We start from the raw sequence: 18,102 nt of genomic DNA, 5'->3' as shown, positions 1-18,102 counted from the left end.
TCAATTTTCTTCAGGAATGTGGTACCTGGTAGATTGACCATGCACCAGTGCATGGATCCACACTCATCTATATAAGGGCAGCATTAATTAAACTCACTGAATTATGAACTAATAATGGAAATTTGAATCAAATTACAATGAGATAGAATCCCACACTTACTAGAATAGCCTTTTTTATTAAAAATAGTTTTTTCACACATCATATTTTGACTGTGGTTTCCCTTCCCCTAATTCTTTCCAGATCCTTCCCACCACTCTGCCCACTCAAACCCACAATTTTGCTTGATCTCTCATTAGAAAAACAAACAGGCATATCAAATTAAAAAAATAAAATAATAATAAAATAAAATAATAAACAAATAGACCTGATTAGGACCAAACAAACAAATTAACAGGAAAAAAGAGCCAAAGAAAAAGCACTGGGTGTCCATATAAATGCATAGATACATACATGCACACACAGAGAGATAAAAGTCAGAAACCATAATATATAAGCAAAGGACCAAAAGAATAAAAAGGCAGGAAGGAAGGAAGGAAGGAAGGAAGGCAGGCACGAAGGAAGGAAGGAAGGAAGGAAGGAAGGAAGGAAGGAAGGAAAGAAGGAAGGCAGGAAGGAAGGAAGGAAGGAAGGAAGGAAGGAAAGAAAGAAGGCACGAAGGAAAGAAGGCACGAAGGAAGGAAGGCCCAAACAATTTATTAGGAGACCAAAAAAGGCCAAAAGAAAACAACCACAACAACAAAAACACTTCTCCAAAATTACCATTTTGTTTGTTTTGTGTTGGGCATTTACTGCTGGGCATGACTCTTCCTCTTAAATGTGTTTTGTATGCCCAGTGAAACTTTGTTAGACAAAACTAGTTTTTCCTTTGTGAGTAGTCATCAGTTGAAAATAGCTTCTGGGTTAGGGATGGGGTCTTGTGTCCACTTCCCATTTCAGTTCTGGGACCCTGTCTGGCTTAAACTGTGCAGGCCCTGTGCATGCTGCCACAGTCTCTGTGAATTCATATTGTATCACTCTTTTTGTGTCTAGAAGGCTTTGTTTCGTTGCTATCTTCCATTCCCCTAACTCTTACAATCTTTCTACCACCTCTTCTGCAGGGTTACATGAGCCCTGAGGGCAGGGATTTAATGGAGATGTTCCATTTAGGACTGAGTGTCCCAAGGTATCTCACTCTCTGCACATTCTCTAGCGAGGAGTCTCTGTATTTGTTCTCATCTACTACAGGAAGAAGCTTCTCTGAAAATGGCTAAGCAAGACACTGATCTTTGAGTATAGTAGAATGTCATTAGGAAACATTTTCTTGTTATATTGCATAGTGGAACAGTAGAATTTGGTCTCCCCTTATGTTAATGGCCTAATGAGTCTGAGGTTCTTGGCAACCCTAGCAGTGTCAGTCATGGGTTCCATAACTTTAAACTAGGAATACAAAGCCAGTGGGAGCTCCACTGGGTGTGCTTGCTTGGCTGCTTGATTTGGCATGGTTACACAACCTTCTTCAAAAGAAAGTCTTTTTTACCTTGTTGAAATACTTTGGACTGTGTGGTCATTTTTTTTTGAGAACTCAGACATTTTGCTACCCTTGGCTTTGTCTTCCTAATGCATAGAGCCCTGTACTGCACTCTCAGTGGTCAGAATTCAGCTGCACATGTGTATGCCGTTGCCTAGTTTAAAGTCATGGAGTTGATAAGCAGAACGTAATTTTTAGCAGAGAGTACAAACTTAAGGACATATTTTTATTCATATTCCTTGGATGAATTTTGAATCGCTGACAAGTGGCTTCTTTATATTTTTTTTGGGGGGGGGTGCAATGAACTTTATTGATGGTGTTCAAGAGTGTAGGGCTCCCTAAGCCCCTCCTACTATTCTGGGGGTCTGGGATGGAAACTGTGAGGGAGATGCTCAGTGTCAAGGGTTGAGTTAGGACAGGGACTGCTCAGCAGCCAAGGGCCTCTCCTGTTGTGTCCTTGCTGGGATGGGTGGTCCAGGGTGGGCTTCTTACTCCTTGGAGGCCATGTAGGCCATGAGGTCCACCACTCTGTTGCTGTAGCCGAATTCATTGTCGTACCAGGAAATGAGCTTTACAAAGTTGTCATTGAGAGCAGTGCCAGCCCCAGCATCGAAGGTGGAAGAGTGGGAGTCACTGTTAAAGTCACAGGAGACAACCTGGTCCTCAGTGTAGCCCAGGATGCCCTTTAGTGGGCGGCCCTCGGATGCCTGCTTCATCACCTTCTTGATGTTGTCATACTTGGCAGCTTTCTCCAGGCGGTATGTCAGATCGACGACGGACACATTGGGGGTAGGAACACGGAAAGCCATGCCTGTGACCTTCCCGTTCAGCTCTGGGATGACTTTGCCCACAGCCTTGGCAGCACCAGTGGATACAGGGATGATGTTCTGGGCAGCGCCACGGCCATCTCGCCACAGCTTCCCAGAGGGGCCATCCACAGACTTCTGGGTGGCCATGATGGCATGGACTGTGGTCATGAGTCCTTCCACGATGCCAAAGTTCATCATGGATAACCTTGGCCAAGGGGGCTAAGCAGTTGGTGGTGCAGGAAGCATTGCTGACAATCTTGAGGGAATTGTCATACTTGTCATGGTTCACACCCATCACAAACATGGGGGCATTGGCAGAAGGGGTGGATGGAGATGATGACCCTTTTGGCCCCACACTTCAAGTGGGCCTCAGCGTTCTCCATGGTGATGAAGACACCAGTTGACTCCACAACATTCTCGGCGCCAGCATCCCCCCATTTGATGTTGGTGGGATCTCGCTCCTGGAAGATGGTGATGGCCTTCCCGTTGATGACAAGCTTCCCATTCTCAGCCTTAACTGTGCCTTTGAACTTGCCATGGGTGGAGTCATACTGGAACCATGTAGTTGAGGTCGATGAGAGGGTCATTGATGGCAACAACATCCACTTTGCCAGAAGTGAAGCCAGCCCTGGTAACCAGGCGTCCAATACGGCCAAATCCGTTCACTCCGACCTTCACCATCGTGTCTCTGGAACGAGGCTGGCACTGCACGAAAAGAAGCAGCTGTCTCTAGAACAGGGAGGAGCAGAGAGCCGCTTCTTTATATTTTTAATGAAGTTTTGTCTTGTTTAATACTTTAAGATTAAATAAAAAACATTTTATTTATACTTCCCACAATTTTCCCTCTTTTACATTATACTTTTACTTTTTCTTCAAATTCAGTTACCACTGCCTGATTTTTCTGTTATATGATATTCATCAGTAAGATATTATGATAAGGTAATTTTGACAGTTATTGCTGTTGTGATTAGTCATTGGATTATGCCTCATTTGTATGGAATTACAGAACATCAAATTCTAATAGTGACTCATGGAGTATGACAGGATGGAGGTCATTACCTCATTGCATTTTCCAAACCATCATTTTATGGATTAGAAAAAATGGCCATTTATTCTTTAAATATTCTACCAGAAAACTTGTAGAAATGAGTAACATTTTGAGCAAAGTGACCGGATACAGCACCAAAATCAAGTAGCCTTTCTATAAACTAGTAACAGAAAACAAGGTCTTATACACATTCTCATTCATAATAACTAACCAAGGAAGTAATAGAGCTCTGCAATGAAAATGTCAAATCTTTGAAGAGATAAAGACACTAGAAAATGAAAAGACATATTATGCTCTTGGATTGGTAAGGTTAATATTATAAAAATAAATATTAACCTATGAGTGAGTACATGTGATAATTGTCTTTCTGTGTCTGGGTTATCGCACTCAGAATAATGTTTTCTAGCTCCATCCATTTTCCTGCAAAATTCAAGATGTCGTTATTTATTTCTGCTGTGTAATACTCCATTGTGAAATGCACCCCATTTTCCTTATCTATTCTTCGGTAGGTGGTTTTTAGACATAAGGCAAAGAAAACCAGCCTACAAATCACAATCCCAGAGAACTTAGACAACAATGAAGATACTAAGAGAGAGACTTACATAGATCTACTCTACATGGGAAGTAGAAAAAGACAACATCTCCTGAGTAAATTGTTTGCATGGGGACCTTCGGGGACTGTTGAATGGGGGAGGGGAGAGGCAGGGAGGGGAGGAGAGAAAAATGTAGAGCTCAATAAAAATCAATTAAAAATGAATATTACCAAAAGCCATGCACATATTCAATGCAATCCCAATCAAAATTCCCATCTCACTCTTCAAAGAAATAGAAATAACTGTGCTCAAAGTCATGTAGAATCACAAAATTCACTGGATAGCCTAACAGCCCATAGTAATTAAAGAGACTCTTGCCAGCCTGAGCATGGCAAACATGGCTCTGGCAGGCCTTGCCCTTCTCTATTCCCTTTGCCTTACTAAAAGCCGTTAGATTGCATTCCTAAAGCTAGCCAACTAGGTCCATTCCCTTATTTGACTACTTCCTCCTCCTGAGACTGATTACTAAGGTCCACATACCAAAGTATTGGAGTTCAGCAATCAACACCCCCCCTTTCCCTCATCTAATTAGCATGCCCAATTAAAACTAAACACCTCATTCTAACACGGGGTTTCCCCTTTTACCATTATAAGCTGCCATTTGCCTTTGAGTCATGTCTGTTTCCTCTCTATCCAGAGGCAGTCCTTTGTTCTCCAAGAACAAATACCCCTTCCCCTCCTCTCTTGTTCCTTTCCCCTCCTCCCTTATCCTCTGTCTCCTGACTTTGTCTCTTATTCCCTCCCCTTTGTCCCTCTGGTGCAAATCTCCTTTGTTCTGTATGTGAAAATAATCTATTTTCAATAAAAGGGAACAGATGAAAATAAAAAGAAAATATATAGTGAAGAGTTCAAACAATTTTTTTAATTTATTTATTATGTATACAATATTCTGTCTGTATGTATGTCTGCAGGCCAGAAGAGGGCACCAGACCTCATTCCAGATGGTTGTGAGCCACCATGTGGTTGCTGGGAATTGAACTCAGTACCTCTGAAAGAGCAGACAATGCTCTTAACCACTGAGCCATCTCTCCAGCCCCTTCAAACAACTTTTTATATATGATACCAAACTCCATATTGTTAAGCCAATAAGAGGAATTTAAAAAAAGGAGTTATGGTCAAAATATTCATAACTTGAATTTTATAAAGTAAAATTTATAATAACATGTAAAATAATGGCATAAAGTTCAACAGCTAATATTCCTTTCTGCCCAATCCATAAAAGGCAAATAAAAAAAAACATGGGGCAAGGAATGTATATTAAAAAGTAGAAATCAAATAGCAAAATAATAACACAAATGTATATTTTACCAATGTTCAGAGTAAAGGCAACAATATCTACAAAACAGTAACATACTAAATTCAATAGTACATTAAAAGGGTAATATGCTACTGTCAAATGTGACTTATATCTGGGATTCAAATGGTTCTATAAAATGAAACTCATTCAACAATATATATGTTGTTTACAGAAAAAAGAGAGAAAAAGAAGTGGTCACTTTAGTTATTGCAGGCAAAATTCAATATTTTTCATGATACTATCATTCAGTTAAACAAGAATACAAGACAGTTCCCTGAATACAGAAAGGCAGATATGAAAATCCCACTGGAGAAAGACTGAAAGCTTTTTATTGTCAGGATCAAGGAAGTATTTCAATCTTTGTCACTGTTGTTAAAATTAACATTGGATGTATTAACCAAAACATTAGGCAAGAAAGGGATTATATTAGGTTCAAATTGAAAACAGGAAAGAAATGGAATTATGTATTTCCAGTTGGTATGACTTTATATAGAGAAACCCAGAAAGCTTTCACAAGAAGAGGTTACAATAATTCACTTAAACAAAGTTTAAGAAAGCAAAATCTAAACAAAAAGTTGATAGTATTTTCATATGCAAAAGCCATCAAAACTGGAGATAAGAAAAAGCATTCCATTATTTATTTCATAAATAATTCCATGCTATTTAAAAAGGAAAAAAGTCCTAAACAAAAATGAAGGATTATCTAAATTGAAAACTCAAAAATACAGGCAAAAAATATTAACGATCAAAAATGTAAAGACACATTATAATCATAGATTGTAACAGTGAATTATAATTAAAATACATATACTACCCCAAATGGCCTATAGATTCAATTACATACCTATTAAAATTCTACTGGAATTTTTACATGAATAGGAAAATTTATTCTAAATTTCATATAAATTCTCAAGGAACCTGAATAATTAAAAAATTAAGTTGAAGAAATTATTTTCTGATTTTGAAACTTATTACCAATGTATAGCAATAAAACAATTCACTTCTGGAATGTGAAGAGAAGAATAAACTGGTCCAATAGAAGAGAAAGCTTACAGTATTTTTTTTTTCCATGGTAGCCCATAACTTTATTTCTAGCACTTGGGACACAGAGGAAGGTGGACCTATGATTTATAAACCAGCTTTGTCTACAAAATGAGTTCCAGGACAGCGAGTGTCTACACAGAGAAATACTGTCTCAAACAGTTACAACATTGTTAATGTGTCAGGGGCCAGTGTCAATCTCACAATATTTATGCAGCCAAGTGTCCTCTACGGCACTATCTCTCCAACAACAATTTAACCATGCCTAGTTTACTAAAGATAAAAAATTAAGGTAAAGCTTCTTTATCCACCCCAAGAAATACACAAACTTGAGTTTTTCTTGCCTAATATCTCCACCTTTCATTGTGGAATCTAGGGTTATCATAATTTTTGACATGTCAGCGTGTCTTTAAACCAAGTTTCTGTTTGTTTATTTTTGATTTTTTTTTTAAAAAAAGAAAACTTTCTTTTTTCATTATACATACCAATCAAAGTTCCCACTTCCTCCCCTCTTCTCATTCCCTCTACACACCCACCCCACCCCCATCCAATCCTCAGAGAGGATAAGGCATATTGCTTTGGGGAAGGTTCAAGGACCTCCCTACTATATCTAGGCTGAGCAAGGTATCTATCCAAAAAGAATAGGTTCCCAAAAATCCAGTACATGTAGTAGGGATAATTCCTGGTGCCACTGCCAGTGGCCCCTCAGTCTGCTCCAGCCGTGCAACTGTCAACCACGTTCAGAGGAACAAATTTGGTCCTATGCTTGTTCCTTCAATATGGCGATTTCTCAGAAAATTAGGAAACAACCTTCCTCAAGACCCAGCAATATCACTTTTAGGTATATACCCAAAGATTGCTCAATCATAGCTCAAGGACATGTGCTCAACTATGGTCATAGCAGCATTGTTTGTCATAGCCAGAATCTGGAAACAACCTAAATGCCCCTCAACCGAAGAATGGATAAGGAAAATGTGGTACATTTACACAGTGGAGTACTACACAGCAGGAAAAAAAATGACATCTTGAATTCTGCAGGAAAATGGATGGAGCTAGAAAACATCATTTTGAATGAGGTGACCCAGACCCAGAAAGACAATTATTACATGTACTCACTCATAAGCGTTTTTTAAACATAAAGAAAAATAGCCTACAAGTCACAATCACAGAGATCCTAGACAACAATGAGGACCCTAAGAGAGACATACATATATATGGGATGTAGAAAAAGACAAGATCTCCTGAGTAAATTGGGAGCCTGGGGAGCATGGGAGAGGGTTGAAGGGGAGGGGAGAGGCACTGAGGGAGCAGGGAAAAATGTAGAGCTCAATAAAACAAAAGGAAATTTGAAAATGTGAAACCAGAACAAAATCAGTTATAAATGATGACATTTATTAACTTATAATTTAAATAACATGAATAAAAAATAAAAAATAAAATAGTTTGGTGACTGCTGTCAGACCAACCACAGAAACGGTACATCAGCTGTACATGGAAAGAATCCTGACAATTTTGACTGGATTTAACCTTGTCTTTCTTTAACTAGCTATGTGATTTTCAGTATGTATTTACTATTTCCTTGCCCATAAAAAGAACTGTTTTTTGGGACTGTAGCATTGACAACAGATGTCCAATATAAAGTTGCTAAATTACTCAATAAACTAAGTTAAAATAATGTATGTGAAGACCAGGCACACAGTAAGTGCCTAATAAGTATTTAATGCATCGTGAATTTTGAAGAAATCTTCAATATATATTCTCTGTATGATTTGATTTGGCTTTATCTTAATGTATCAAATGATTATTTTATATAGTTAATAGAGTTATACATGTTTGGTGTAGAAGATTATCAAATTACTTATATTTATAGACTGAGAAATGTATTTGAATATTGGTAACATAATTATTAAGGACATGAGATTTTTCTCAGAATGATGAAACAGTAGCAAGAGGAAAATAAATAACTCCATCAGCCAGATTAGAAGAGAGTGGTAATCAAAGAAGAAAATATAGAAAAATAATGAAACACCTTGAAATGAATAAAAATGTAAAAAGGTTAAATAAAACTAATGATTAGAGAGAATTTCATGCTGCTGAGTATTCTACATTTCTTTAAAAGTAATATTTTGTGGAAAATAGCAATTGGCAGAAAAATACAGCTATTTCAATTGTATATAGCATTTTAGGATAATTATGATTGACTACATTTTATCAGGATCATTAAGTTTTAGCATCTTTTTTCAGAAATACATTCAAATCTTTCTGTTTAGAGATTACCATTTATAAATGATAGGGTGCATTTGTATACAAGTCCAATGTTTACTTTTGTCTTTTGAGAATGAATAATCATGTTTTTAAATCAAATAGAATGTACTTACTTAGAGGTACTCAATGTCTACTATAGTTTCATTATTTGAGAGGCAGGTTGTGTAGTGTGTGTAGCTTTAGAGGATTTATCCCTTATCTTTACTAAAAGATGATACTTGGGATTCAATCAGGAGCACACAAATACAAGCCTCAAAAGGGTCAACAATCTAAATTCAAACATTAAGGACCTTTAAATGGAAATGAAAAGTTGGAAAAGGAAAGCACAAAGTAAATCTTAAAAGAAAATCATGAAAGTGAAGACAAACAAAAGGGAATCAAAGAATCTAAAGTTTAGATTGAAAAGAAAAACAAAATTGACAAAAATTGGAGTGGCAATGAAAAAAATAGAGTATATATACTTATATATATAAATATTTAAATATATATAAATAGAGTATATATACTTATTAAATAGAGTATATATATACATATATATGCTATGAAATGAAAGTAAAAAATATGTTAGTCTTCTGTAGAAACAATGAAACAATTGTAGTAGAATATAATAAGTTGGAAAGTTTAATAACCTAGATGACATGTACAATTTCCTAGAACCCAAATGTACAACTATCTGAAGAAAAGTAAGAAGCCAGAACATAACCATGACAAATAAAAATATTAATTACATAGGCAAGATTCCCAACAAATAACAAGACTGTGTGGTTCACTATGACTTCCACTAAAGACTTAGAGAAGTACATAGTGCAGCTGTGTACCCCTATAATCATAGCACTTGAGAAGAGGCTATTTTAGCAAGTTCCAATCCAGGTTGTGTTATATATGCAGATCTTATGTGAAAGAAAGAAAAAGGGTACAGTTAGGTTTTTGTTAGCTCTTTAAAAAAATAGTTGAAAACACCTTTGACTCATTTTATAAGACAGAATTAACATGGTAGCAAAGCAATACACTGAAGTCTACCCCTTTTGAAAATAAACAGAATTATTTAGTAAAATAGCAGCACATTTAATTTATCGATATATATTTAGATAAAATCATACTTAATAAAAGTGTAGTATTTATCTCAAAAATACTAGAGTAGGTCAAAATAAACATTAATGTTCCACATCAGAATAGAAATAAATTTTACTAAAAGGACTCAACTAAAAATGGGGGAAAATCTATTTGCCTGAATATGGAAGATGTACATGATCAAGAGTTGAAAAGATGGCCTGCCAGGAGGAGGAGGGCCATATAGACCGGTCTCTATAATTGTGGTCCCATGCTTGGGGGTTATAATCCGGGTGGAGGAGAGACACAAGTCCAATCCTGCGCTCCCTGGGGTGGCCCTGTAAAGGGGTATTGACGTTGGGCCGCTCCCCTTATATTGGGCGCTGGTGTTTGAGCTGGCTGGTACAGAATTGGTGAGTAAGGGCCCCCAACCAGGGCCCCTTTCCCGTTTCCCTGAACCGCAGTAGCAGAGACAGGTGCTAGGGGGTTGTCCATATTATAGGTCTTGGATTTGCATTCACTTGCCCAATGTCTGCCCCGCCTGCATCGGGGGCAGTGACCCCACCCCCTCTGTTCTCAGAACCATTTTGATTATTTCCAACCATTGGTTGAGAGGGGCATTCTCTTGCAAAATGTCCCAGCTGACCACAGGCAAAACATGTCTTCCCTCCAGGGCGAGAGTGTCCCCTTTGTCCCTGAAATACTGCGCCAATGGCCAGGCTGATTGACTTTGATAGCTGATGGCCAAAATTATCTACCTCATTACACACTTTAATCATACCAGAAACATCAGTGCCCCTCATTTTTCCCCTTAATGCAGCTTTGCATGCTGTATTGGCATTTTCGAAGGCGAGTTGTTTGACCAAAGTCCCTTCCATTTCCTCTGGCCCCAAGATCCTTTCTGCTGTTTCTTGGAGCCGACCCATAAACTGGGCATATTGCTCCTGAGGCCCCTGAATGATCTTAGTGAGCAGGGTGGTAGTGGCGCCAGTGGAGGGAACTGCCCTCCAAGCTGCCAGGGCAGCCCACACTGTCTGGGAAAGTATTCCTGATGATAATCCCCTTTGCCTCTTTTCATCCACAGACTTCCCTTTGCCAGCGATTTTATCAGCTGTCCAGGAGGCAGTCTGACTTAATGGGTTTCTTCTATTTTTGCTAGCAAGGGCCTCAGCCCTAGCGAGAAACTCAGACTTCCAGGTCATGTACTGTCCTCTAGTCAGCACTGACTGGACCACCTTGCTCCATTCTGTGGGCAGCATAAATCCTTCTCCTGCTAATCCCTCCAATATAGAAAAAGTAAAAGGTGCATTTATCCCATAATTTTTAACAGCAGAGTGAAGATCTTTAATATGTTTAATTTTTAATTTTTTATATATGGGCTGAAAGGTTTCACATTCATTTTGTTCAGGTTCTTCCTCCAAATCAGAGTCCACCTGATCTTGATCATAATTGGCCTCTTGTCTTGATTCTAGCCCCAGAGTGTAGCGGCGTAAACAAATGCAGACAGATTGTAAAAATATATATATCTATAGCTTTAATGTAGAAATAGACTTACAGAACCACCATTCCAGCGGAGACGGGGAAAGCAGAAGCAATGGCTGGGAGCACTTGCCAAATTTATAGGCAGACATTAGCCCGAGGCGAACACGCCCCCCAAAGGGCGGGACTTATCCCTACATCTCCCCTTTTTGTCTAAATAAGACAGAACCAAACCAAATACAACTATATACAATAACAACAAATAATAAATATAACAAACAATATTGAGAACAAAATCTTTGCTAAACATTCTATCTCAAGGAGTCCAAATAATGTAGAGAGTAACTACAATTATATAATCTTCAACTCCGTCAAAGATCTGAGAAGGGAATAAACACTATTCAACAAACGAGATATATCCAAAATGTGCAACAATTGACAGAGACAACTGACTACCTGGGCAATCATCCAAAGTCTCGTTTGCAATGTTGAGTCAACCAATTTTGGCTAAGGCCTAACATAACTGACATACCATTATTAAAGGCAAGGAACTTTTCAAAACTATCTTACCCTGTCTTGGCAGGATATGACAGTCCTGTTTTATCCATTGATGCACGCTCTGTATCTCTGTCAGTGGTTGAGGTATGGGCATTTCTTTGCCCAAAGGCCAGTTCTGCCAAATAGAAAAGCTCCAGGTGGAGTGCCTTTGGTGCTCAACATTCTCTCTGGAATAGAGCGGTGTTGCCAGGAGCAATTGTGTCTCACTATCACGAAACTCTGAGTTAGATTAAAGGCCATTTTCTACAGCTCTTTGAAGAGGTCGAAGATTATCTATACTGAGTATAATCTCTATATATCTAGAGAACCTGGTTAGTCTAATTATAAATGACAAACTTAGATGACTATTTATCTATATAATTCTCAATATCTATCTAACTTAAAGACTAAGACAATAAACAACTGTGTAACAAATGAGGATAATGACCTCCAAATATAAACACTGTACAAATATACATTGCAATATGGTAAATATATATCAATACACAAACATTATATAAGTATCTTAATCAGAGGTAGAAATGTACACTGCAATAGGGTAAATATATACAATATATTTTTATCAATACAATATATGTCAATACATAAAAAATGTTTTAAACAGAGATAGAAACATGCATGCATACAATAGTCAATATAATTTAACTTTGTATCAATATACAAGAATCGATACCAATATATTTGTCTAAAAGCAGTAACTCACAATTATAAATCTATCCCATCATTCCCTCTTTTTTTTTTCAAAATGATCCCTGAGCTTATAAAATTCCTCCCCCAACCTCCCAACCCCTAAATGATGTCCCTAAACCCAGGGGTAAACTTTACTGGGAGAGGGGACGTCGTCCTCTAGAATTACTTCCACCTGTCATGGGGGCGACGTTCTTTCTGGGGGATCCTGTGAAAGTAAAATGATGGTTAAATTTCAAGATCAATGTCTTTTAAAATTGCAAATAGTCTCTGAGTATTTTGTGGAGGTCTGGCCAGAATGTTGTACAAGATGTGCACCATTTCAGCTAACCAAGTTGGGATCGTCTTGTGCAGCTGATATCCAAAACGGGTCTTGTAGTAGAGCTATCAGTATCATGACGTCATATCAACCAGGTAGAGTTGTTGTTTTGGGGCCCCATCTTCTTCCTGGAAACTTCAAATGTCACTTCAGGAAAAACTCATTCTTCATTGTGAAAAACTTAGACATTAATCATATAGACAGGAGAATTCCAAGGGCTGGAAGATTCTTCTATATGTCCAGCATCTAATTGTTCTTGTACCAGCTGTTCTAAAGCCTGTAACTTTTCCTCAGCTAAAGGCCATTGCTTTGTCCATATTGGTTTCTCAGTCAACCATTTTAGAGGCAAGGCTGTTGGTATCTCTGAAGGGACATCAATTGCTTGTTCTTGTACAGCCCGAATGGCTGGTTTTCTCCGTTTTTAATATCTTTTAATATTATTCTCAGAAATATAGGCTCTAGAAGTAGCAGGAATGTTAATTTCGGTATTCCATTGTTGTAATAGGTCACGACCCCATAAATTCATTGCGATATTGGCTACATATGGCCTTAATTTTCCTATTTGTCCCTCTGGCCCTATACATTCAACCCATCTCGTGCTCTGCCTTACTCGAGATAGGGTTCCAATTCCGAGGAGCTGAACATTTACATTCTGAAGAGGTCAATACAGATGCCAAGATTCTGGGGTAATGATACTTACATCAGCACCTGTGTCCAGCAGACCAGTAATAAAAATGCCATTTATACACACTCTCAGTTTAGGTCTTTGATCATTTATAGAAGTTTGTCAAAACACACGTAATTTATCTTTCTGATCATTATTGCTTGTAACAGTAGGCATGGGGCTTCCTAATTGTCCTGACGAGGCACGTTCTCTGCAGAAACTGGAAATGATTGAACCATGTTTGCCATGGGGGCCTGTGAGGCCCCCCTCTCACGTTTCCCGTCTGTATCAGGTTGCCTTGTCTATCTCTTGTATTCATTCTTGCATTCATTCGTCCAATGTCTGCCTTTTCCACATCTTCTACATAAACCTGAAGGCTGAGTCCTCCTATTCCTGTTATTTCTAGAAGATGCATTATTATTATTATTATTTCTGAAAGATGCATTATTTTTATTATTTCTGAAAATCCGTTGTCTACTATTCCTTTTCATATGACCCATTTTGCCACAATTAAAACATTAGGTATTCTGGTGTCTCCTTTTACCATTGGAAATTGCTTCTTTTACCCATGCTTCAGTGTCATAATCAAATGTATCAACATTGAGTGTATGCAAGACCCATTTTTCCAAGGGCGCTGATCTGAGCTTTAAAGGGCCCAAAATCATTTGCATTCCACATTTGCATTTTCATAAGCCAAAGACTCAATCATTATACGTCTTGCTTCTGGATCAGATATCCCTATTTGTACAGCCTTAGTTAATCTTTGTAAAAAGTCACTAAAGGGTTCTCTCTGACCCTGTTTAACTCTGACAAATGATTCCATTCTCTGTCCTGGGTCATGTACCCTGTCCCAAGCCCTTAAGGCTGCTGTAGTACACATGGAGAGTGTGTTTTCATCCAAATTAGCTTGTTCCTGAGGGTCGGAAAAGAGCCCTTCACCTAGAATTTGATCTAGGGAAATGTCAATTCCCTTAGCTTTTTCCTGCTGTCCTAAGAGTCTAGCCTCTTGCCTGAATAAGCATTTCCATTTCTGAGTACTGCAGAGCTCAGCTGGAGCCAGTCCGAGGGGTTTGCTCTGCTTTTCGTGGCCCAAGATCTTAGCATCTCTTTAACAAAAGAGGCTTGCATCCCAAAAGTCATGACAGCCTGTTTTATTTCCTTGAGATCATTCATACGGACAGGCTCCCATGTATCCTCCTTGATGACCCTAGGGTTTTTGGAACCAATCACCTTCTCTGTTGTTATTACTGGAAAGGCAGGTAGAGCTGTAGGTAGAGCTTTGTGGAAATTGTCCCGGAGAGATTTACCCACAGATGTAGTTAAAATTTGCCTTTCTACCCTTTGCTCCTCTTCATCAGAATTTAGAAATTCCTCAATCTTTTCAATTCTATTCACCATTGCCTTCTGCAATGTCTGAATCTCCTGTCCAGAAGTATGTTCCAAAGCCTTCATTGAGGATTCTAAAGTATGAAGTTTGTCCGTTATAGATAACATCTCATCTTTGGACATAATTTTTATGGCATAAACCGTGCCTTCTTGTATTGACAATCTTTCCGCCAATCTGTCATAAACTTTAGACAAAATCCGATTGTCACATTCAGCAGTTTTGATTCTCTCAGTTAATGTTTCATTTCCTACAGAAAGGGACTGAATCTTATTGTCCAAATCAGCTATTCCCTCTTCCATAGTAATGAATTTCTCCTTAATATCAGCCACTAATGTTTCAGTTCCTACAGAAAGGGACTGAAGCTTATGATCCAGATCAGCTGTTCCCTCTTCCATAGTAATGAATTTCTCCTTAACATCAGCCTGGAGAACTTCAAACTGATTCTCAATTGTTTTTAAGTGTTCAATCTCTGCCTTAAGAATCCTGGATTCATCTCGTAAAGACTTTATCATATTTCTATTATCAAACCATTTAGTGCCAATGAAAACTACCAATCCCAGAAGGATCCATAGATGTGGGGTGATAGACACCTCTTGTAAAATCTCCCACATGGTACAATTAAAAAAAACTGTTAAATTCTTGAATACTAATGTGTTCAGACATTTTATTTATAAAAGAAAAATTTTTTAACTGCAATGGTCTGTTCCTGCCAGTGGTGGTCTCTGTGTTTTTGGAGCCTGTCCTAGAACTAGCTCTTCTAGACCAGGCTGGCCTCGAACTCACAGAGATCCGCCTGTCTCTGCCTCCCGAGTGCTGGGATTAAAGGCGTGCACCACTACCTCCTGGCTGGTCTCGAACTCACAGAGATCCACCTGCCTTTGCCTCCCAAGTGCTGGGATTAAAGGCGTGCGCTACCACCACCTGGCAGGCCTCAAACTCACAGAGATCCGCCTACCTCTGCTTCCCAAGTGCTGGGATTAAAGGAGTGTGCTACCACTGCCCGGCCAAGTCACTTTGTATCAGACCAAATCTGCCACTGTGGCAGCTTTTGTTGCAAAACCGCAGGTACTTGAGTTTCTGCTAATTCAGACAGTGGGGTTCCGCTCCAAACTTAGCCAAGGCAGGCAGGGAGGGGTTAGTTGCTCTGGCGAGCAGGCAGGGCAGAATGGGCCTGTGTGTCCCAGTCTGTCTCGGACTCGGCACTGGGGCCCGAGTCACGAACTAAAAAATAGCACCCAGGAGGGTGCTGTGTTAGCTAGCAGGCTACCCACTTGAGTCGGGGGCAATATAGCCCACGGTGGACGCCAAAATGTAGCGGCGTAAACAAATGCAGACAGATTGTAAAAATATATATATCTATAGCTTTAATGTAGAAATAGACTTACAGAACCACCATTCAGGTGGAGACCAGGAAAGCAGAAGCAATGGCTGGGAGCACTTGCCAAATTTATAGGCAGACATTAGCCCGAGGCGAACACGCCCCCCAAGGGGCGGGACTTATCCCTACACCAGGGGGTCTTCTGTGGTATCAGGTTGAGGCACAGCAGCCTCCCCTGCTTGTCTAACCTGTGGCCGGGTCAGGACTGGATAAGCCATTTTATGATTAAGTCTAGAGTTTGCCCGTCTGTCTAAAGTCAGGCTCTTTCCCATAGTGAATTGTAAGTCCCGAATCTGAGAGGAAAGGTCTGAGAGTTCATGTTGTAATGTAATGCTTGAGACCCCCTTTTTGCACCTTAAGGGCAGCCTTTGTATTAAACAATTCCTGAATCAAAGGAGTGGGCAAAGGCATGCTATCGGGTGTGGCCAAGACATAAGGCAGCGCCCCGAAATCTTTTTTGGCTGACTGAGAAAGTCGCGAGGAGCTTTACCTCCTCTGTCATACCTCTCTTCTCCATATCTAGCCGTTTTTTCCTGTAGCTCATTCTCAGACTCTGAATCCAAAAGCTCTGAATCTCTCCGGCTGGGTTTGGTTTCATCTTTTTTTTTTTTTAAAGCGGCCAGTGAGGGATAAATGCCTTTAGGCGTTTTTTGGATCTTATCTCCAGCGGACACAGTCCCCTTTTTGGAGAGCTATTGTAGGTTTAACAGGTCCTGGGGAGGGGTCCTTGGGAATATTAATTATAACCAAAGGACAGGGGGAAGGGCTCTCATTCTCATTATCTTTACGAGGTGGTGAGCTGGACCCCTCTTGTTAAGAGATGGGAACCATCCCCTCCCTTTTCTGGACTATTTACTACGTCCCTGATCAGGAACCAGTAATTAAGAACAATCTCTGGCACAGAATTACCTGCTTTAATCATCTCACTAAGATCTTTGCCCACCTTGTCCCAAGTTTTAGGGTGTATTTTTGGGCTGGTTAAAACTAACCAAGGGCATTTTTCATCTATAAAACAAAAAAAAAAATCAGCTAAATCTCTCTTTTTAACTCTTACTCCCCTCTCCCTGAGTGACTGTTTAAATTCTTGTATGAATTTCTCTTCCTTTGAAAGTGATTGTCCCATGTCTATTGGACGACAGTGAACCTGCGCCTTCCTTGTCCTGTATATCTGTCCGAGTCCTACAGCCAGCAGAACCTTCTCTTTATTTTTGTTGTCCCGGGACCACGCTTCATTGTCCGATAGTTGGCTGTACTTCAGGTCCCTGGTTCGGGCGCCATTGTAACCCGCCCAGCAGGTCCGGTTATTCCAGGGTCTGAAGGGGCACTACCTGAAAGAACATGGGCGAGAAAGGGAAAGAAGACCAAGCAAGCAAAACAGAATTCTCTTCTCAATTTTTCAAGGTCTTCCTTTATTGAAGCAAGCTTTAGTCTTAAATATTCCTCAGTGAGGAACTCGGGAAGGGGGAACTGGGAAAGGGGGAAAGGATTCAGCAGCTCAGCTTGGCAGCTAAGCAGGGCAGTTGCAAGGTCAGTGGCTATAACACCTGCCGTTAGTGATAGGCAGCAAGCAAAGCAGACACTCTGTGGTGCTTTCCAGAGCTTGAGTCTCCAAGGTTAGCACATAATGTTTTGGTTAACTTTAAGTTTTCTGTCTCAAAGTTTTTACTTCAAGGCCCTGTGAGAAAGGAGAAGCCTGAAATGGCTCCTGGCAATGGCCAGCATCACTAGTCAGTAGGGAAATGCAAAATTAATACACTTAACTGTCATCAGCATAGCTATAATAATTCATAAAATCATAAATTTTGTGCTAGTGAGAATGTGGGGAGATTAGTAAAATGCATTTCTTAGTGAAAATATAAAATAGTGTACATCTTTTAAAAAGCAGTTTTTCATTTCCTTATAGAGTTTAAATATGAAGTTATCATGTGCCATAGAAATTCACTTTCTATATGTAGAATCTTTTAGAAATAGTTAAAAATATTCGAACATATGTAAAGCATAAAAGATTTGTTACTATAA

General features: G+C 39.3%; 1 protein-coding gene and 1 pseudogene across 1 annotated transcript in view; one reads left to right on the top strand and one right to left on the bottom strand.

Moving 5' to 3' along the window:
- Window positions 1–18,102, top strand: part of LOC121443113 (probable ribonuclease ZC3H12B) — a 142,498-nt gene that overhangs the window by 61,348 nt on the left and 63,048 nt on the right. The gene's annotated exons all lie outside the window — the stretch shown is intronic.
- LOC121443114 lies at window positions 1,997–2,998 on the bottom strand (annotated as a pseudogene).

The sequence above is a fragment of the Microtus oregoni genome, unplaced genomic scaffold (genome assembly GCF_018167655.1).
Source record: "Microtus oregoni isolate MIOR12 unplaced genomic scaffold, Mior012 000100F_ref0000014, whole genome shotgun sequence".
Lineage (NCBI taxonomy): Eukaryota > Metazoa > Chordata > Mammalia > Rodentia > Cricetidae > Microtus > Microtus oregoni.
This window is presented reverse-complemented; position numbering and strand designations above follow the sequence as displayed.